A 22,932-nucleotide genomic window follows, 5' to 3' on the forward strand; every position below is an offset into this window, starting at 1 on the left:
TGCTGTGCAGAAGCTTATCAGGGAAATACAAATCAAAACCATACTCAGATATCACCTCACACCAGTCAGAGTGGCCAAAATGAACAAATCAGGAGACTATAGATGCTGGCGAGGATGTGGAGAAACGGGAACCCTCTTGCACTGTTGGTGGGAATGCAAATTGGTGCAGCCACTCTGGAAACCAGTGTGGAGGTTCCTCAGAAAATTAAAAATAGATCTACCCTATGACCCAGCAATAGCACTGCTAGGAATTTACCCAAGGGATACAGGAGTACTGATGCATAGGGGCACTTGTACCCCAATGTTTATAGCAGCACTCTCAACAATAGCCAAATTATGGAAAGAGCCTAAATGTCCATCAACTGATGAATGGATAAGAAATTGTGGTTTATATACACAATGGAGTAATACGTGGCAATGAGAAAGAATGAAATATGGCCTTTTGTAGCAACGTGGATGGAACTGGAGAGTGTGATGCTAAGTGAAATAAGCCATACAGAGAAAGACAGATACCATATGTTTTCACTCTTATGTGGACCCTGAGAAACTTAACAGAAACCCATGGAGGAGGGGAAGGAAAAAAACAAAACAAAAAAAAAGAGGTTAGAGTGGGAGAGAGCCAAAGCATAAGAGACTGTTAAAAACTGAGAACAAACTGAGGGTTGATGGGGGGTGGGAGGGAGGGGAGGGTGGGTGATGGGTATTGAGGAGGGCACCTTTTGGGACGAGCTCTGGGTGTTGTATGGAAACCAATTTGACAATAAATTTCATATATTGAAAAAAATTAAAAAATAAAAAAAGAACATTGGGGCGCCTGGGTGGCTCAGTCGGTTAAGCGGCCGACCTCGGCTCAGGTCATGATCTCACGGTCCGTGACTTCGAGCCCCGCATCAGGCTCTGTGCTGACAGCTCAGAGCCTGGAGCCTGTTTCGGATTCTGTGTCTCCCTCTCTCTGACCCTCCACCGTTCATGCTCTGTCTCTCTGTCTCAAAAATAAATAAACGTTAGAAAAATTAAAAAAAAAAAGAACATTAATTTCCAAAAAAAAAAAAAGAGTGACGCAGTGAGTGATCCTTAAAGGTACAGTAACCGCCTGTAGAAAAGGGAGCCTGCCTCTCTCTGGAGGTCTATACAATGCAAGTTGGGGTGTGCCGGGCATAGAGACCGGCTCAGACCAATGGCACCTGGGTGAAGCCCTGGGATAGGTTTCGAGCGCTCACTCCCTGCCAAGCACTTCACTCCAGCACCGGGTTTGCTGCGTGCAGCCGGAGCTTCAGCACCGGGGGTCGTGGACAGATCCAGGGCCTGGCCGGAGGGTCCTGTGTGGGTGGGTGGATTGTGTGGCAAGGTTCTGGGGACAGGATCCAGAAAGAACCCCAGGCCCTCAGCCAGCCCAACAGGAACAAGGGCCTATTCTTTCTCTGCCTGTCTGCCCTCCATCAAAGCCTCAAATGAGCCCAGCTCTTGATCCAAGAATCTGCCCGACATCTCCAGGCGGATGTTCCTCAGGACGAGACTGATGGAGAAAATAGTGCAGGGGAAGCTGAGTAAAAAGAGGAGGCTTATGTTGGCTTCCAGGCAAACAGTGGTGTGGCTTAGATGAGGCCAGAGCTCCCAGAACCCCCCCTGTCAGGATTTGTCACCTTTATCATTTAAATATGACAATATACAATTATCTAATGTCCATCTCCCCCAACATACTGTGAGCTCCCTGAAGGCAGGCTTGGGGTCTGCCTCAGTCTTGCGGTGTTCCCCGGGGCTCAGTACAGGACCTAGCATACAGAAGGTGCTCAATAAAAGTCTGATGAATGAATAAATGAATGTCTCACGCCCAGAGCCCTGGTTAGGAGGCATCTGACATCGCATTGAATCTCACAACAAAGCTGCAAAGAAAACATCATCAGACCCATTTTACAGGTGGGGAAATTGAGACTCAGAGAAGGGAAGAAGTTTGCCTGAACAAAGCCAGGCAGACACAAAAGAGCCCTCTGGTGGTCATGGAAGGTCCTAATCCATGGAAGGTGGCATTTCAGGGGGGTCTGGAAGGGTGAGGGTAAGGGGTCAAGGGCCAGCACAAGGGCTACAGGAAGGCACGAGCAAGCGTTGAGTCATGTGATTGCAAAGGATGAAATCCAGCTGGCCACCCAACGGGAAGGTCATGTGGGGTTCAAGGGTCGGGGGAAAGTTCCTGAGCTGGTAAGTCTGTCCCATGCGGAGAAGAGCGCTGTGCGCATCTGATCCCCTGAGACCTGCCCTTGGATCATGCCATCCCTTGGGCAAGGGCAGGACCCCCCTCTTGCTCCAACCAAGAGAATATGGCAAAGGTGATGGTTTCCTTCTCATGGCCAGGTTACTTTCTCCCTCTTGTGTTTTTCCTTCAGTTGTGGCAAAGCAAGTGTGACATAAAATTTACCATTTGAACCATTTTTAGGCATACAGCTTAATGGCATTAAGCACTTTCACACAATCTATGATATAAACATTTACTGCTATAATTTTTCACCGAAGTCCTGTTTTGGCTGCATCCCATAAATGTTGATACGTTGTATTTTCATTGAATTAAAAGCAGTTTCTCGGGACACCTGGAGTGGTGCAGTCAGTTACACATCTGGCTCTTGTTTTCAGCTCAGGTCATGATCTCACAGTTCATGAGTTCGAGCTCCGCATAGGGCTCTGCATTGACAGTGCAGAGTCTGCTTGGGATTCTCTCTCTCCCTTTTTCTCTGCCCCTCCCCAACTCATTCTCTCTCTCTCTCTCTCTCTCTCTCTCTCTCTCAAAAATAAATAAATAATTATATTTGAAAGTATTTTCTCAAGTTTTATGCTTTCCTCTTTGATCTGGGTTATTAAGAAGTTGGTTGTTTGGAGAGGGTTTTTTTTTTTTCACATGTCTTCGTGTTATTGATACATAGTTTTGTTATGGCCTTGAATTCTTTTAAATTTATTAAGGTTCTTTTCATTCACCCTATTTTGGTGAATACAATGAAAGAATAGGGTCTCTCTTGGGGAATGGTCCAGATGAACTTGGAAAGGATGCACACTGTCCTGTTGTTGGATAGAATGTTCTGTCCATGTCGTTTCAAGCTGGTTGACAGCGGGTCCTCCACAGCCTTGCCAACCTCCTGTCCATTTTCCCCATCAATTGTCGAGGGAATAGTGTGGAGGCCTCCAAGTATAATTGTAGGTTCGCCAAACTCTCCATTAAGCTCTATTCATTTTCATTTCCTGTATTGTAATTGTCCTTTGTGAGATCGTTTGCTGATTGTATGTGTGTAAAAACACACACTTTCAGGATTGGCAGATTGACCCCATCATCAGTGTATGTACCTTGCTACCGTGTCTGCTTTGTCTGGCTTTAATGTATCCACTCCAGTATATTTTAAATTCGTGTTCTCTCATACATTTCCCCCATCATTTCACTTTATCTGTCTTTATATTTAAAGTTTATTTATTTTTGGGACAGAGAGAGACAGAGCATGAATGGGGGAGGGGTAGAGAGAGAGGGAGACACAGAATCGGAAACAGGCTCCAGGCTCTGAGCCATCAGCCCAGAGCCCGACGCAGGGCTCGAACTCACGGACCGCGAGATCGTGACCTGGCTGAAGTTGGACGCTTAACCGACTGCGCCACCCAGGCGCCCCATGTCTTTATATTTAAAGTGAGTGTCTTGCTAATCACGAATTTTTCCAGTTGTTTTGTTTGCTGAGAAAGCCTTCCTTTCTCCTTTCATTTTCAAATGATACTTTCGTTGGGTATAAAATTCTGGGTTGACAGTCTTTTCCCATCCACAAGATATCAGTCCATTGTCTTCTCGCCCGTGCAGTTTCAGATGAGAAATCTGTGGTGATTCTTATTGATGGTCCTCTGTATGTAATGTGTCTTTTTGTTCTCGGCCGCCTTCAAAATTTTTCTCTGTACCTTTAATTTTATGCTTTTCGAATATGACACCTGAGTATGTGCTTGGGTAGGTATTTATTCTGTTGGTATTTTCTGAGCTATGGGATCTGTGGTTTAATGTCTTTGATTTTTTAAAGTTATTGGCCATTCTCTCTTAAAATATTCTTCAGCCTCTTCTTCTTCTGGGATTCTTTTTTTTTTTTTTTTTTTTTTTTCCCTTCTGGGATTCTGATTACACATGTGTTAGATCATTTGCTCCTGCCCCACAGCCCCTGGATGCTCTTGACCTGTCTGTAACACCTCTCCAATGTTTGGTTATCTTCTTAACAAAGAGAGAGCAGGCTTTAGGCTTGCTCTCAGGTCAGAGTTGGATAAGATTGAGGTGTTTGTTACATTTATCTTTACAGCTGACCTTGACTCACGGCAGCCTGAGTGGTGAGTTATCCTTTTTTCTTTAAATACATCTAAGTCTCGAGGTGCCTGGGTGGCTCAGTCAGTTTGAGTGTACGACTCTTGATTTCAGCTCAGTTTGTGATCCCAGGGTTGTGGGATCAAACCCCCAGTCAGGCTCCATGCTGAGTGTGAATCCTGCTTGTGATTCTCTCTCTCCCTCTGTCCCTCTTCCCCACTTGCTCTCCCTCTCTCTAAAATGAAAATAAAAAGGGAAGGAAAAATAGATCTGCATCTTTTTTTAATATAAATAGCTTGATCAAAAGAAAAGTGTTTGGGGTGCCTGGGTGGCTCAGTGGGTTAAACGTCTGACTCTTGAGTTCAGCTCAGGTCATGATCTCATGGTTTGTGAGTTCGAGCCCTCTATCAGGTTCTGCACTGACAGCACGGAGCCTGCTTGGGATGCGCTCTCTCTCTCTCTCTCTCTCTCTCTCCCTCAAAAATAAATAAACTTAAAAAACAAGAAAGAAAAATGTTCAGTGGTGCCTGGGTGGCTCAGTCGGTTAGCACCCAGCTCTTGATTTTGGCTCAGGTCATGATCTCACAGTTTCTAAGACCGAGCCCTACATTGGGCTCTGTGCTGACAGCCCGGAGCCTGCTTGGGATCCTCTCTCTCCCTTTGTCCCTCCCTTTCTCTCTCTCTCTCTTTCAAAAATAAGTACATAAACTTAAAAAAAATGTTCAGTAATACGTGGGCAACATGGGGAGAGAGCAGGGCTTCCCTAAACTAGCCTGCTCATTTGGTAGCTGGGGAAACTGAGGCACAGAGTGGGCAAAGGCTTGTGGACCTGGGCCCTCTGTCCTTGGTATGGGGGGATAGGTCGTCAGGGCAGGGGAGCTCGCAGAGGCCCAGGCCCCGGCCCAGCTCAGGTGCTGCTGAGGGTCTGGGCCGGTCCTCAGGGGTCTCAATTTCCTTGAGCAGAAACTGTAGCTGAGAAGCCAGGCCCGTGGGGCTGGGAGCGGATGGTATGTGACCCAGCAGCCCCCCAGCCTGCCGCGGCGGCCGGGGTGTGCCTGTCCCCGGGCCTTCCTGGTTCTTTCTGTGTTTCCGTCTTTCTCTCTGTTTCGTGTTGTCTCTCTGTCTCTCCTCGTCTCTGCCTCTTACTGTGTGTCTCTCTCTCACTCCCCCCTCTCCTCCGTTCTCCCGTGTGCGTGTCTCTGTTCCTCACCTTCTGTGTCTCTCTCCCCCAGTCTCTCTCTCTCTCTCTCTCTCTCTCTCTCTCTCTCTGCTTCTCTCGCGCGCACTCTCTCCCCCCTCCTTGTTTGAAGCCGGCTTTCCACATCTGCCTTCCGCCAAGGCCCGGGCTCTGACCCGCCGTCTGAATGCCTTACTCCGACCGCACATCTGTGGGGTAATTGTCTCCTGCGACCACAAGGTACTGAGGCAAATTATAGTTACGGGCGGGGGCCCGCATGTGGGCGAACCGCGTCCGCTGGGCGGGGCTGCGCTGGCCTCTGCTGGGTGAGGCGGCTGGGGCGTGGCCTCGCCGGGCCCCTGGCCCCTCCCCACCCCTCTTGCCAGACCTGCATCTTTTGTGGCAAGATGAAAATGCCTTTTGTAACAGTCAGCAGGAAACGCCATTGTTGGCAAAGGCCTGACCCCTTATTTATTCCCTCATTCATCCATTCAACAAATATATTACTGAGCGTCGACTCTGTGCCAGGTGCTGTTCCCGACACTGAGGCCAAAGCGGGAACAAGACGGGCAAAGGTCCTCGCCCTCCCGGAGCTGACACGCCACCGGGGGACACAGACAAGAAATAATCGCGACAAAGAATAGCGAAGCTGGGAGGGGGCGCGATTTTAAACGGGGCTGGGGGGGGTCACCTCCCTTTGGAGGTGACGTCTGAGCTGAGGCCCACAGGAGGGGAGGGGAGTTGCTGGGTGGAGGTGCCGCCCTCCCACACCTCGGGGGTGACTTCTACTTGCCGTGTGTCCCTAGGCTCCTGACCAGACTTCTCTGAGCCTCAGTTTCCCTGTCTGTAAACTAGGGACACCCAAAGTCCTGGCCTCACACGGCCCTTGGGAGGGTGTGACCGTCGGCCCGGAGCAGAGCCAGTGGTTAAGAAATGGCTGCTGCGAATGACGAGGGTCCCAATAATTGGGTCTCTGGAAGCCATCACAGCCCACTGCACGCGCGGCCCCCCCCCCCCCCGGGTGATGCCAGAGTCCCGGCGAGGACTCAGCTCCCCGTCCTGTCCTCCACGGGGCCCCAAGCTGGCGCAGATAGTCTCAATCCTGTGTGCCCGGGGTGGGGCCCGGGGACCGGAGGGAGTGGGTCACAGTGGGCATCTTCTTGCGAAGGAAAATATGGCTGAGAAGCCAGGCCTCTCAGGGTGCGAGTGAAGAGTGTGTGACCCAGACGGTGGGCGGGGCAGGGCTGGGTCTCTCTCTCTCTCTCTCTCTCTCTCTCTAACTCTCTCATGACTCTATCTCTGTCTCTCCCTTTGTCTCTGTATCTCTGTTTCTCTTTGTCTCTAACTTTCACCCTCAGGGGGAGGTGGGGAATGTCGGGCTGGGTTTTGAAGGATGCATAGGAGTCCCTAGGTGACAAAAGAACAAAGGGTGTGCCAGGCAGAGGGGACGCAGGGAAGCCAGGCCTGGGGACTGAACTGGGGGACGCTGGGAACCATGGAGGGTTGCAGGCAGATGAGAGGGCCAGTCAGAGCCCCGTGTGAGGAAGAATGGTCCAGGTCGTTGGGGGACAGAGCAGAGAGGGTGAGCCTGGGCAGCCACGTTCCCCGTGTGCCATGCTGCTTGGCTCAGCCTTGGTCCCCATGTACGTGCAAGCACCTGCTAAACCCCGCCTGCTTCCTGCGTGGGGTCCCGACCGGCACACCGCCAGGCCACCCGGCAACCCAAAGGCAACGCTTTCCAGCCAGCCCCTGTCCCTGCCACATCGGAGCGCCCGGGAAGTCCTTCCTGCCGTCTGCCTTCAGCCCCCACCCCCCAAACACTCCCAGTGTGGGGCCGGGACAACGGACTTACACAGAACATTGACGGTCTCGTGGAGACGGGGCACACACTCGGAGCTCCATAAATGCACGGCCACGATCAGGCTGTGGAACCGAAGGAACCTCCCAGGCGCGCCTCTTCTCAGGGGCTGGGACAAGGAAGGAAAAGCCGAAATCATGAGAACAGCAGCCCCTTCTCTGCACCCCCCCCCCCAACCCCCAACCTCGGCGATTCGCTGCCCGCTTCCGGACGCTTCCAGACGGGGAGCCCAGAGAGGGACAGCGACTGGGCCGAGAGAGATCAGAGATCCGCGCAGCCAGAGCTGAACAGCCCTCGCCGCCCCCCAAATCCAGGGCGCACCTCCAGCCCCTCAAGACGTACCCTCCGCCGTCCCACCGCCTCGGGCCTCGGGCCTGTTCCCGGGGCGGCCGGGATGGGGCGGTGGGCGGGTGGGAGGGGGCTCCCCGTGGCCCCGGGCGCTCTGCCCTGACGGAGGCGACGGGGGAGGCAGAGGGGCGGGGGGCAGCCCGGACAAGCCACACACGCCTTCCGGGGGCGGGCGGGGGGTTGGGGGGGGGGGCATATGCCCAGTCGGAGCCTCATTCACAAATCCACGCTCGGGCGGGTCGCCGCCACACGCGCGCGCACACACGCGCGCACACACACGCGCGCGCGCGGCCGCCTCCGGCTGCGGGTGGCCCCTCGGCGGGGATGGCCCGGCGGGTCTCGGATTAGCGCATCCTCGTCCCCGCCGCCCCGCCCGGCGCCGCCCCCCACCCCCCACCCCGGGGCCGCCGCAGCCTCTTCCGACGCCCCGATGGGAGCCGGCTCCCCTGACCCCCAGCCCCGGCGGCCGGCCCAGCCCGCGCCGCGCTCCGAGTGACGCGCGCCGGCCGCCCTCGCCCCCGGCCGAGCATGGAGGTGCCCGGGCCCCCCGTGTCCAGCAAGCCGGGAGAGACCTCGGTCAAGTGGCAGCTGTGCTACGACGTGACGGCCAAGATGTGGTGGATGGTGAGTGGGGCGCGGGGCGGGGGCGGCGAGGGCCTCCCCGAGACCCGAGACTCGGGGGGCCCGGCGGTCCGGCGGGGCTGCGGCCGGGCCGTCCCGCCCCGGGCGTCCGCAGAAGGGGGCGAGGTGGTCAGAGCGGGGAAACCGAGGCCGGACCACGGAGGGAGCACCCTGCCGGAGTCTGGAAGCGTGGCCGAGGCTGCCCGGAAGGCGCCCGTTTGGTGGCCGCGGAGGGCACGGCGGGCGGCGGGGAGCCAGCCAGGGTGCAGAGCTGGTGTTGGCGCGGCCGTGACTCCTGTCGCCCCGGGGGCCTGTGGCACGAAGTTCTGAGCGCAGAGAGGGCTGGGGGCCGGGGCGACGAGGGGGGCCCCCAGGTGGGTGAACCGAAGGCGACCCTGGCCTCGCTTCTGGGCCCCCCTGACCCCAGGGAGGGAGTGGATGCCTTGCAGCGTCCACCCCTAAGACCGAGCACCCTTCCAGAAGCTTCCAGGCAGTGTGACCAGGACCCGGAGAGGGGATCCAGCCGGGGGGGGGTGGGGGACGGCCAAGGCCATGAGGCCAACACACCACTGTCCACTCCACCGACCCGCTCGCCGGTCTCTCAGTCCCCCCAGGAGCTGGCCCATCACCCACAGCCAGACTCTGAAAGCTTCCGTCAGCCATACAGCCCTGGGTTTGACCTGGACCTTCTCTGTGACCTCGGGTCAGTGGCTTCCCCTCTCTGATTCTCAGGCTCCGCCACTGGGAAAACGGTTTGGGGCCTGGATGTCTCAGGCTTCTCTGCCAGGGCCCTGCCGCTCCCTGGGGAGAGTCGGGCCTTGCTGGGGGGGGGGGGGAGACGGCGCCTGGTGACCTCCGCGACCCCTCCGAGCCGCTGCCTCTCAGGTCCATCTGACCTGGGCGGGGTTGGGGGTGGTGGGACGCCTTCCTCAAGGTCAGGGTGTCGCCATCTTGGGATCCACGAGGGCAGATTTCCCCACACTTCTGGGCAGCGGCACACGTTGGTTTTATGTGTCATTCCCCATTCAGCCAACATGTATTAAACACCTACCGCCTTTCCGTGCTGGGGGCACAGCAGTGACCCAGACAAAGATCCCTGTCCCCTTGGGGCAGTGCAAAGTAAGACAACCACGAATGTAGAAAGGGTTATAAGGATCCGGAGGCGGTCGATAAGACTGGGCAATCTAGGAGGGCTTCGCTGAAGAGGTGACCTCTGCTCTGAGACCCGGTGAGACCTGAATGAGAGAATTCATTAGACGAGAAGGGGGACCATCATTCTAGGCAGCAGGAACAGCCCATGCAAAGGCCGTGGGGCCGGCCTGGGCCTGGCCTGTTGAAGGAACAGCAAGGAAGCCCGTGTGGCTGGAACAGAGCTATCGAGGGGGAGAGAGGGAGGAGGGAAGGGCAGGGAGGGAGCAGGCCAGGTCGTGCAGGGCCCTGGGGGCCCAGGGAGGACTTGGGCTTCCACCCCAGGGAGGTGGGAGCCCTGGAGGGCTGTGGGCAGAGGAGGCCTGTTTCACATTTTTAAAAGCTCCCTTGGGCTCCTGTGGGGGAGAAGTCGTCCAGGGCTGACGTGGCAGCCAGAGACCAGGGGGGAGGCTAGGACAGCGTCAGGCCAGTGATGATGGGGACCCGGGGGTGGCGGAAAGAATGGCGGGAACTTCACAATGAACTTGAAAACGCAGATAACGGGGTGACGTGTTCAAAGTCCCCCTGCAAGTGAAGGGCAGAGCTGGGAACGGGAGAAGAGGCCTGCGGCCCCAGAGCAGAGGTGAGGGCAGCGAGTCCCGAGTCCCCATCGCCCAGCTCCCGGGTCCCCGGAAAGTCACGCCGCACTGGCCTTGTGAGACTGAGAACGTTCTTGTACAAACTTGCGGTGTTATCAACAGAGGTAGGAGGGCCGAGGCAGGGGGGATCGGGAGCCAGTAATCAGCCAGGGCAGGTGTCACCCCGGGACGTATCCTGAAGAGGAAAGAGGCCGGGGTTCACCGGCCTGCAGGGAAAGACTGAGAGTCAGGGCCTCCGCCCAGAACACAAGCCAGCCGGGCAAATTCTGTCAAATTCGCCATGTTCTCCTCAACCTGCCTCTGGGCTCAGCCCCAAGCTGGGTCATCCGGGAACTCCAAACAAGGCCAGCCCCAGCCCCACCCGCGAGGAGCCCCCAAACACAAGAGCCGACCGCCCTTGGGCACAGGAAGCCGGGCAGGGCCGGCGGGAGGGTCCGCACAACCCAGAGGGCAGAGCTTGGCGTCTGTCGGGCTCAGCTCCACTAGGGTAAAGACTTTCTCCTAAGTGGGTGAAAGGTAGTGAGGCACCTGAGACAGGAAGCAAACAAGCCCCAGCTGGTGGGGATCCCCCCCCCCCTCTGAAGCAGAGTGTCCGGATGATTCTCAAGAGGTCCCTTTATGCTCAGAACATCAAAGCCCCCAAGATGGCTGAGGGGCGCAGGCCGGCGTTCAGAATGGGGGCCCGGATGGGAGCGGGATCCCAGCCTCAGCGAGACTCGGTGTCCCCGAAGTCAGGGGAAGTGGTGGCGCCCGTGGCCCAGAGACGCTCAGGGACCCAGGAAGTGGTCTGATTTTCACTCCTCGTCCAATCAGAAGGAGACCGTGAACGTGGCCACGATGTGTCCATAGCAATGAATGCAGCCTCGATACGTGAATCATGTCCTGTCCGTCGAGGAGTCAGGAGTGTGTCAGACCCTCAAACGTCATCAAGCCGCCAAGTTCATTCAGTCTCTGTCCGTTTGGTCAAAGAGCAGGCAAAGCGGGGCGGGGCGTGAGTAACGGCCTCCTCCCCGCTGAGCGGTGCAGGAAATCCGGTCAGCTGCTGACCCCGGAGACGCGTCTTGCAAACTGTCGAGGGCCGTGCCCGGGTCGCAGCGACGGCAGGACAGACCATGGTTAGACTCCAGGAGGGCTTCCCAGGTCGTGCGGCCCATTCAGTGAGTGCACCAGGACCACCCAGCCCCGCCCTTCCTGGGCCGGGGCACAGGAAACAGTAAGAGAGGAAATGAATAAACGCATGAGATTATTTCAAAGTGGGAGGAGGGCTGGGAGGACTTTGGAAGAGGGTGTTAGAAACTGGGTGAGCCAGGAAGGACTCTCTGAGGAGGTGACATTGCAGCCTGAGTGATCTCAATGGGCCAAAGGTCTGGGGGTGGGGGGTGGGCAGAGAGCACCGCACGTGCAAAGGCCCTGGGGCACCACCGGGTCAGCCATGTTGGGGAGAACAGCGAGCAGGCCAGTGTGGCTGGACCAGAGTGAAGAGCGAGGGGCAAGGAGGGGTCACGGTGGGTCCTGCAGGCCTTGTGGGCCTCGGGGAGGGCCTGGGCTTTATTCACAGGGCACTAGGGAGCCCTGGGAGGGCTTTAAGCAGGGGAGGGCCTCCCCCATCTGCCCATCCGTGAGTGCTGCCCGCCACCTCCCCCACCGTGCGCCCGGCGCTGGGGTGGGGGGTCAGGGGGTGCACGGTCTCCCCAGCCCCCAGCCTGCGCCCGCCCAGCCGCCGCCCACTCTGCCCACATCTGAGGCTCCGAGGAGCCGGACAGTCTGCTGCAAACCACGGAATGTTTCCCGGAGCGCCCGGGCCGGGAATGTCGGCGGCGGGGAGGGAAAGGGCGGGGAGCCCCGGAGAGGAGAGTCGGGGAGACACAGAAGGCAGGACCAGGGTGGGGGGCGGACCCCAGCATCGCTGGGCGCTGGTGGTGTCGACGGTCGGGACCCGCGATGCCCCTCACTTCAGAGACGGGGAAACTGAGGCACGGTGCTGTGAAGGGACTTGTCCGCAGAGCTGGGGAGAGGCGGCACCGCGATTCGAACCCGGGCCACCTGGCTGCGGAGCTGGGGCGCCACCGTTAGCCTACAGTGACAGAGTCGGGGTGGTACTTTTCGGTGACCGAACGAATGGACTGCGTCCGTAGGGGAAGGCAACACACAGCCCCCAGTTCAGCCTGGCACGAACCCGAGAGCCGGCGGCATCCATCAGCCCCCGTGCTGCCTTCTAGAAGCCCTTCCTATAGGGCACCCAAATTCTCCTTGCTGCTTTCTTCTCCGGGGCAGACAAATGCAGTGTCAGACCCTCCCCTGGGGGCACCTGGGCTGCCCCTCCCGGAGAGGGTGGAGCTGGGGCACTGCTCCTTCTAGAAGTCATCAGAGAAGGGCAAGCCAGGACCCAGAGAGTCTGTGCTTCTGGGCCGTGCCCCAGCCCCAGGCCAAGCGCTCACGAGCTGATGACACTGCGCTTCTGTTCACCTTTGCACTCGGCGGCCTTGCAGACCTCCAGGGCTCTGCCTCTGGAGGGCCGAGCAAATGGCAGCGTGGAGGCATCTGGTCCTTTGATAGAAACTCACGGAGCAGGGAGTGCCCCTGGCCAGGGGGTCCCCGGAGGAGGTGGCACTTGAGCCAGGCCTGGAGGGATACTGTGGTTTTTCCACTCAAAGAGATTGTAGCAGGTCATTCCTGGCACAAGGAACCATTCAGACGAAGGTGTGGTCCAGGCGGGAATGTTCTGGGTGCAACAGAGCCGCCATAGGGAGAATGTGAGGCAGGGGTGGGAGGTGACAGTGGTGTGTGGAGCCAGACCTCGGTGGACCTTGAATGCTGAGCTGGGAAGCAGGGCCTTTCTCTCTCTCCAAGGCCATAGGGAGCCATGGCAGATGTTTGAGCGGGAGGGACACGGCCAGACAGAAGGCAGGTGTGGGGATTGGAATGAGGACCAGGAGGGGATGGGAGCAACGCTCCGGAGGGAGAAAAGAAGACCTGAGTCAAGGCCAGGACCATGGGATGGATGAGGGAGAGGCCCCGGCGGGGGAGAATGCACAGAAAGTGGGACCAACAGTCCATGGGGAGTGACAGAGAGGGGAGAGACGAGGGTGGCACTCACATTCCCACCTCAGGGATGGGGAGCAATGGCGGGATTATCCATGAGATGGGGACACTGAGGGAGGAGCAGGCTTGAAGAGGAGGATGCTGAGGCTAGGGACCCTGGGAGATGCTCTGGGGAGGGGGGACGCTGAGTAAGGTGTGGAGAAGTCACCTGGGGCCTAAAATGGTGCCTGGTGCGTCTTTTGTGATCAATAAATATTTGTCAACGGCATGGAGGGAGGGGTGAATTGAGGGAGGGATGATGAGTGGATGGATGGATGGATGGACGGATGGGTGGATGGATGGATGGATGGACAGATGGATGGATGGATGGATGGACGGACGGACGGATGGACAGATTGACAGATGGATGGACAGATGGACGGATGGATGAATGGATGGTTAGATAGAGGGATGGATGGATGGATGGATGGATGGATGGATGGACAGATGGGTGGATAGATAGAGGGATGGATGGATAGATGGACAGATGGGTGGATAGAGGGATGGATGGATGGGTGGGTGGATGGATGGATGAATGGATGGACGGATGGGTGGTTAGATAGAGGGATGGATGGATGGGTGGGTGGATGGATGGATGGATGGATGAATGGTTAGATCAAGGGATGAATGGATGGATGGATGGATCGATGGATGGATAGATGGGTGGATGGATGGATGGATAGATGGGTGGATAGATAGAGGGATGGATGGATAGATGGACGGATGGGTGGATGGATGGATGGGTGGTTAGATAGAGGGATGGATGGATGGGTGGGTGGATGGATGGATGGGCAGATGGGTGGACAGATGGGTGGATACGTAGAGGGATGGATGGGTGAACGGATGGATGGACGGATGAGTAGATGGATGGACAGTGGGTGGATAGATAGAGGGATGGATGGATAGACAGATGGATGGATGGATGGATGGATGGATGGATGGATGGACGGATGGATGGGCAGATTGACAGATGGATGGACAGATGGACGGATGGATGAATGGATGGTTAGATAGAGGGATAGATGGATGGATGGATGGATGGATGGATGGATGGATAGATGGGTGGATAGATAGAGGGATGGATGGATAGATGGACGGATGGGTGGATGGATGGATGGATGGATGGGTGGTTAGATAGAGGGATGGATGGATGGGTGGGTGGGTGGATGGATGGATGGATGCACAGATGGGTGGATAGATAGATGGATGGATGGATGGGTGGTTAGATAGAGGGATGGATGGATGGGTGGGTGGATGGATGGATGGGCAGATGGGTGGACAGATGGGTGGATACGTAGAGGGATGGATGGGTGAACGGATGGATGGACGGATGAGTAGATGGATGGACAGTGGGTGGATAGATAGAGGGATGGATGGATGGACAGATGGACGGATGGGTAGATGGATGGACAGATGGGTGGTGAGATAGAGGGATGGATGGATGGGCGGATGGAAGCTAGAGAAATGGTTGTCCTGAACGTGCGCGGCAAAGAGCTCGGCAGGGCCCTAAGAAGCCCGCACTTCAGGCAGGGGGGATAGACTTGGGGGTCCCAGAAACCAGGCCAGTTGACCTCGCAGCTGTCTCTCAGTGAGGCCCTCCCACCCAAGCCCTTTCCTCTGCCTTCACTCCCCGTAACCGGCTTTGGGATTTGAAGTTCCTCTGCACACATACACATGGCTCAGCTCTGGGGGGCCCACCGCAGACAAATCAGTGGAAAATTAAAATAGTGCCTGTATGCTGGTGATCGGCGGCCTCGGCTGGGCCACTTAATGACCCCTTTCTGGGGATTGTTACCAGCTGGAGGTGGCTGGGGGAGGGGGGTCAGAGCCAAGCCACCCAATCTGAAAGGGAGAGGGAGGGGTGGTCCCTGGGAACAGTGCTGCCGGGGAGAGGAAAAGAGCCATGTGGTGGTCGTAACGGGCAGGGGAGGGTCAGGGAAAAACACGCCCCTGGACTCACCCGGGCCCCTGCATCCCTGCGGGTCCTCTCCCAGGGTCTTTTCCTTGCAGTCCCTCCTGCCCGGCCGCTCTTTCTCCCCCAGTTTGCCCCGGGGTAGCTCCAGCTGAGCTTTTAGGTCTCAGGCCCATGTCACCACCTCCAGGAAGCCCTCCCAGACTAGATGGACTCTTCCAGGCATTTGCTCTGTGATCTTATCTTCCTGGACACGCGGGGGTTAAAAGCAAGACCTCCACTCTGCCACTCGCCTGCTGTGTGTCCTTGGACAAGTCCCTTCCCTCTCTGTGCCTCAGTTTCCTCATCCGGAAACCCGGATAATGATAATCCCTTCTTCATAAGGCCGCGGAAAGGACTGAGCTCTTAAGAGGCAACTGGGATCTGTCGAGCATTTATCGTGTGCCAGGCAAAGGACTGAGCGTGGTCACCAAACCCCGGCAATCTCATTTTAGGGGTGGGGTCACCGAGGCCCAATGTCGCCATTGTGTGCCTGGACCAACACAACCTCTTCAGCTCTGAGCCCCAACCCCCCACCCCTCCGCCCCCCGGCAGCTCTGGTCCTCACAGACAGAACTCGCCTCAGCGGCCACCAGAGGGCACCCATGAGCACCCAAGTCAGGTTACCCCCTCCTTCCCTGCTTACCGCCCTCCAGGGCGCCCACCTCCCTCAGGGTAAAAGCCCAAATCCTCCCCATGGCCCCCAAAGTCCTGCACGACCTGCTCTGCCCCCTCCCTAGCCTCCCCTCCTCCCTATCACCCCTGGCTCAATGCTCCAGTCACACGGGCCTCCTCTCGGTTTCTTCAACAGTCCATTCAGGTCCTGCCCCAGGACCTTCGCACGGGCTGTGCCCTCTGTTTCATACACCGTTGGCCAAATTGGTTTCGTCTCATTCCTCTGATCTCAGCTCAGATGGCACCTAGGGAACTCCCCCCGCCCTCTCAACTAAAGTAGGTCTTTCTGCTGTTCTGTCTCTGGCCCCTCCCTCATTATTCCCATCAATGCAGTGATCACACTTTGAGATTACACTCTGTGTAGCTCTGTGTCCCCTCGCTCGACGGGAGAACGGGAGCAGGATTCTGCCGTGGCCTTCTCTGGGTCCCCGGCACTCAGCATAGGGCATGGCACGCAGTAGGTGCTAAATAAACGTTTACTGGGTAAATGAAGAGACGAATGCATAAATATCACACAAATAGTATGGGGCGAAACGGTTACCTGAGCTCCAATCAATCACCTTCGTTTCCCCCAACCCTGGCTGACTTCGTGATTATTTTCAAATAGGGCTTCAGGGAGTTCATTCTCCTTATTTTAACTTTCTGAGTTTTTTACATTTTTAATGTTTTTATTTGTTTTTGAGAGAGCACGAGCAGGGGAGGGGCAGAGAGAGAGAGAGGGAGACACAGAATCCAAAGCAGGCTCCAGGCTCCGAGCTGTCGGCACAGAGCCCGACGCGGGGCTCGAACTCGTGAACTGCAAGGCCATGGCCTGAGCCGAAGTCGGCCGCTCAACCGACTGAGCCCCCCGGGCGCCCCTTAACTTTCTGTTTTTAAGAACCGGTTCTATAGGGAACGAGACAGATCCAAAGGGCAGAAATAGACCCCAACACATCTGGAGGCTTTTCCAATTAGTGGAAAATGACAATTTCTTTGATAAATTTTGATAAGACAGCTCTACGGGGGGAAACCCCACAAATGTTCTATTTTAGAATAATTGTATATTTAGAGAAAAGTTGCAAAGAGAGAACAGAGACTTCTTATATGCCCTCCACCCTGATTCCCCTAATGTGAAAATCTTTCTTAATGTTACACTTTAGTTTATTTATTGTCCGATACCGAATTATTTGTTTTTTGCCCCCAATTTTTCTGGCTCTGCCTTTGGAGCCGTTTCACAGGGCTCCTGTGGTAGGACAACTTTTGAGCTATTCTTTGAGAAAAAGCCTTAAATTGCTTCCCTATACCATATCATTCACCGATATGCATTACAAATAGGTCAAATATTGGGGCGCCTGGGGTGGGGGGGGCTCCGTCGGTTGAGCATCTGACTCTTGGTTTCGGCTCAGGCCATGATCTCACGGTTTGCGAGTTCAAGCCCCATGTCGGGCTCCGTGCTGACAGTGGGGACCCTGCTTGGGATTCTCTGTTTCCCTCTAACTCTGCTCTTCCCCACTCGCTTGTGCTCTCCCCCTTTCTCTCTCTCTCAAAATAAATACATATATATATATATATATATATATATATATATATATATATATATAATTAAAACATAAAATACTGGAAGAAAATATGAGAGAAACTGTTTATAGAATCAGAATGTGAGGGCCTTTCTAGGCAAGAACAAAGCCCCAGAGACCATGAAAGACTTAGATGTTTCACTACATAAAATTTAAAATGTTATGCCTGGCAAAAAGTCCAGAAAACAAACAAACGTGAGACAAATATTTGCAGCATACTTGCAAAAGACTTTTACAAGGCCACGAATATGTAAAGAGTGCCTACAAATCAATGACAAAACATTAACAGAAAAGATATGCAAAGGACATGAACAGACCACCATAGGAAAGACTTGCAATAGATCAAAGGGGACAAAACCTATGAAAAGGGGTCTGACTTTAGTCACCGGAAGAGACACTCACGTGAAATCAACAATGGATATCTACCATCCAGATTGCAAACGAGTAACAGGCTTGTGCTCTAGCTGTATAGACATGGGACACTGGTTCTCAACCAGGAGCGATTTCAGCCCCAGGGGTATTCGGCGATGTCTGCAGACATTTTTGATCATTATAACTCAGGGGGGGAGATGACTGAAATCTAGTTAGGGATACCCCTCAGCACGCTCCAATGCACAGAGGGCCGCCCCCTCAGCAAAGAATGATCCAGCTCAAAGTGTCGATAAGGAAGAAAGCTCTTCTGTGTGCTGTTTTTGAGAGCATACGTCTTTTTTAATTTAATTTAATTTAATTTTTTTAAAATTTACATCCAAGTTAGCATATAGTGCAGCAATGATTTCAGGAGTAGATTCCTTAATGCCCCTCCCCCATTTAGCCCATCCCCCCTCCCACCACCCCTCCAGTAACCCTCTGTTTGTTCTACATATTTATGAGTCTCTTCTGTTTTTCCCCCTCCCGGTTTTTATATTATTTTTGTGTCCCTTCCCTTATGTTCATCTGTTTTGTGTCTTGAAGTCCTCATATGAGTGAAGTCATAGGATTTTTGTCTTTCTCTAATTTCACTTCGCATAATCCCCTCCAGTTCCGTCCACGTAGTTGCAAATGGCAAGACTTCATTCTTTTTGATTGCCGAGTAATACTCCAGTGTGTGTGTGTGTGTGTGTGTGTGTGTGTGTGTGTGTGTTACACATCTATTTTATCCATTCATCCATCGATGGATGGACATTTGGGCTCTTTCCAGACTTTGGCTCTTGTTGATAGTGCTGCTATAAACACAGGGTGCATGTGTCCCTTCGAAACAGCACACCTGTATCCCTTGGGTAAATGCCTCGTAGTGCAATGGCTGGGTCGTAGGGTAGTTCCATTTTTAATTTTTTGAGGAACCTCCATACTGTTTTCCAGAGTGGCTGCACCAGCTTGCATTCCCACCAACAGTGCAAAAGGGTTCCTCTCTCTCCACATCCTCACCAACATCTGTTGTTGCCTGAATTGTTAATGTTAGCCATTCTGACAGGTGTGAGGGGGTATCTCATGGTGGTTTTGATTCGTATTTCCCTGATGATGAGTGATGTTGAGCATTTTGTCATGTGTTGATGGCCATCTGGATGTCTTCCTTGGAGAAGTGTCTATTCATGTCTTTCGCCCATTTCTTCACTGGGTTGTTTTTTTTTTTTTTTTTTTTTTTTTGGGTGTTGAGTTTGATAAGTTCTTTATAGATTTTGGATACCAACCCTTTATCTGACGTGTCGTTTGCAAATATCTTCTCCCATTCCGTCAGTTGCCCTTTAGTTTCGCCGATTGTTTCCTTCGCTGTGCAGAAGCTTTTTATCTTGATGAGGTCCCAGTAGTTCATTTTCGCTTTGGTTTCCCTTGCCTCCGGAGACGTGTTGAGTAAGAAGCTGCTGCGGCCAAAGTCAAAGAGATTTTTGCCTGCTTCCTCCCTGAGGATTTTGATGGCTTCCTGTCCTACGCTTAGGTCTTTCATCCGTGTTGAGTTTATTTTTGTGTCTGGTGTGAGAAAGTGGTCCAGGTTCATTCTTCTGCGTGTCGCTGTCCAGTTTTCCCAGCACCGCTTGCTGAAGAGACGGTCTTCCTTCCATGGGATCTTCTTTCCTGCTTTGTCAAAGATGAGTTGGCCATACGATTAGTTGTGGGTCCGTTTCTGGGCTCTCTATTCTGTTCCACTGATCTGAGTGTCTGTTCTTGTGCCAGTGCCATACTGTCTTGATGATCATAGCTTTGTAATACATCCTGAAGTCCGAGCATACGTCTTTTAGAGGTAACTTGGTAACCTCTGCCCCAGTGTTCAATGCAAACACGTTTTCACGAGGTTCCACCTCTTGGAATATATCTTAAATGTCTGCAAAGACATGTGTGCGAGCATATGCCTCTCAAGCTCGTTTATAGGGGCAAAGGGCTGGAAATAACCAAAATAAGCCTCAAGGGGAGACGAACTTGAGGAAACCGTGGTCTGTGCTAAACAGTACGGCAGGTCCTCAAAGCCTTAAAAAGAGAATTACTACATATATGGTATATACTATACCCAGCAATTTCTCTCTGGGTCTTCATCCCCCCCAAACCAAAAGCAGGTTCTTGGGGACACACTTCCACACCCATGTTCACAGCAGTGTGATTTACAATCTGCCAAAATTGGAAGCAATGCAACTGTCCATTGATGGGTAAATGGATAAATACCGTGTGTCCATCCGGACGCCGGAGTATCAGTCAGCCTCAGGAAGGAGGGACGTCCTGCCACCTGCCACCACGTGGATGGGTCTGGAGGTCACTGCGCGTGGTGACAGGAGCCGGACGCAGAAGGACACGTCCTGCGTGACCCCGCCCACAGGGGGTCCCCCAGAGGAGTCCGGCTCACAGAGACAGAGAGTCGATGGCAGGGGGCGGGGAGTCCGTGCTTCACGGGGACGGAGTCTCGGTTTGGGGAGATGGAAAGTTCTGGAGACGGATGGCGGGGGCGGCTGCGCGGCGGCGCGAGCGCGCCTGATGCCGCTGAGCTGCGCAGTTAAAAGTGGTTACGATGGTAAGTCATAGATTATGTATAGTTCACCACAATTTAAAAAAACAACTGTCGTGCACCCATGCAACGCACCCCTGCAGCGGTGAGCACGCTCCAGATCTTTCTAGCTTTCTAAGGGCTGCAGTGCTCCCGGTGCCCACGAGAGGGCAGCACGCGACCAGCAGACCCGCCTTCGTGCTCGGCTCCGGGGCTTGTCGTTTGGGTGGTGGTTTTCTCCTGTTCCTTTTTGTGTTCTTTACCTATGTATTTTCTATCCTTTCTTCTCTTTACCCCATTTTTATCCTTTATCCCATTACCTTCCCTCCACGGGCAAACGTCTCCAGCGTTCAGTGTGCGGAGGCGCCTGGGTGGCCCGTCGGTCGGGCGCCCAGCTCTTGGCCTAGGCTCGCGTCATGATCTCACAGCTCGTGGGTTCGAGCCCTGCGTTGGGCTCTGCGCTGGCAGTGTGGAGCCTGCTTGGGATTCTCTCTCTTACTCTCCCCAGTCGTGTGCACGCATGCGCGCTCTCTGTCTCAAAATGAATAAGCTTACAAATACATTTTAAAATGTATATATATAGGGGCGCCTGGGTGGCGCAGTCGGTTAAGCGTCCGACTTCAGCCAGGTCACGATCTCGCAGTCCGTGAGTTCGAGCCCCGCGTCAGGCTCTGGGCTGATGGCTCAGAGCCTGGAGCCTGTTTCCGATTCTGTGTCTCCCTCTCTCTCTGCCCCTCCCCCGTTCATGCTCTGTCTCTCTCTGTCCCAAACATAAATAAACGTTGAAAAAAAAAATTAAAAAAAATATATATATATATAAAGAAGAACGGATGTTGTGGTCTTGAGTCTGAAATGTGTAGGGCAGGCTGGGAAAGCTGGGAATTCAGGCGGGATTTCTTTATGGTCTTGGGGCAGAATTCCTTCTTCCCCAGGAACCCGGTCTTTGCCCTTAAGTTCTTCAACTGATTGGGTGAGGCCCACCCACATCACAGAGGCCCATGTCCTTCACGGAAAGCAACGGATTGTGGGGCGCCCGGGTGGCTCAGTCGGTGAAGTCACGATGTCACGGTTTGTGAGTTCGAGCCCCGCGTCGGGCTCCGGGCTGACGGAGCGGAGCCTGCTTCGGATTCTGTGGCTCCCTCTCTCTCTCTGCCCCTCCCCTGCTCATGCTGTCTCTGTCTCAAAAATAAATAAATGTAAAAAAAAAATTTTTTTTTTTTAAAGCAACGGATTGTAACCGCGTGTGGATGTGATGGCACCACGAGACACGTGGGTGGCATCGTCGCCACAGGTGTTTGACCGAACGGCCGGGCACCACAGCCCGGCCAGGCGGACACATGAAACCTGACCGGCATAGGCTGGATTGGATCCACGGGCCGCGGCGTGCCCACCCCTGTGTATCTGTTTCCCGGAGCCGCTGCAACCAAGCGCCCCAAACTGGGCCCCTTGGGGACCAGAAAGGGAGTGACCCGTGGTTCTGAGGCTTCCAGCCCTCAGTCAGGTGTCCGCCCGGGGGTCTCATGAGGGCCATCAGAGGGGATCAGCTCCAGGCCTCTCTGCCCACCTTTGCGGGGCACGAGACACCAGGAGTACGGCTCAGGGCCACCCCGACGATCTCGGTTGTAGCTTGATCACGTCTGCAAAGCCCCTGTCCCCATTGGGGCTCCGAAATATGAGTTTGGCGGGGGGGGGGGGGGGGGACACAATTGGCCTCCCAACACCCTGTGGTAAATGTGCTTGGCCCTTTCTCCCCGCTGTGTAGTATTCCCTCGTGTGAACGTACCTCCCCTTTCCATCTGTCCTGAGGTGGGTGGGCCCCCCCAGGCTGTTTCCAGGGTGGGGTTCTCCCCAGAGCCACCCGGTTGCGCCCGAGGCCGTTGATAGAACCCCTGTGTTCCCCACACGGGCTGCAGAGCTCGGGTCGCCCTGGTGGGTCTATTTGATTCCCATAAGCATTTTGTCACCCCTGCCCCGCTCCAGGATGCCATCTGTGAGGCCGGGACTCTCCTACTGCGCAGTTGACAGGTGGGGAAACTGAGGCTCGGGGGAGGACAGTGCTCCGAGTCGGGGAGGGGGAGGGTGGAGGCAGGATCGGAAGCTGGGACAGAGTGACATGTTTTCGGTAGTTTGATTTCTCTCCGCTAGTCTGAGGCAGGAGTCGTACGCCTCCTCTGTCAAGGGGCCAGATAGGCAGTAATTTCGGCTTTGTGTGCGGGTTGCGGTTGCCATGGCCACACGATCGCATGTAAACAAATGGGCCTGGCCATGTACCGATAAAACTTTATTTGTGAAATCAAGTGATAGGCCAGACTTGGGCCCTGGACTACAGTTTGCTGACCACTAGTCTAAATGTGTATGAAGCTCCTCGCTGGGTACTGAGCCCTGTTCCAGGCACTGGAGATCTGGCACGACAGATCCAGATCTGTGTGACCACGACAGATACGACAGACAGGTAAACAGATCGGATAACATCAGACAGGCATGAGGCTGGGGAATAAAGCAGGATGGGAGGAGGGGGGCAGGGGGGAGGGGGAAGGGAGGGCCGGAGAGAATGCTCCTGAAAGATGAGAAGAAGGCAGCCTTGAAGACACTGGGGAAGGTGTTTCAAGCAGAGGGCACAGC

The sequence above is a fragment of the Leopardus geoffroyi genome, chromosome A2 (assembly GCF_018350155.1).
Source record: "Leopardus geoffroyi isolate Oge1 chromosome A2, O.geoffroyi_Oge1_pat1.0, whole genome shotgun sequence".
NCBI classification, from domain to species: domain Eukaryota; kingdom Metazoa; phylum Chordata; class Mammalia; order Carnivora; family Felidae; genus Leopardus; species Leopardus geoffroyi.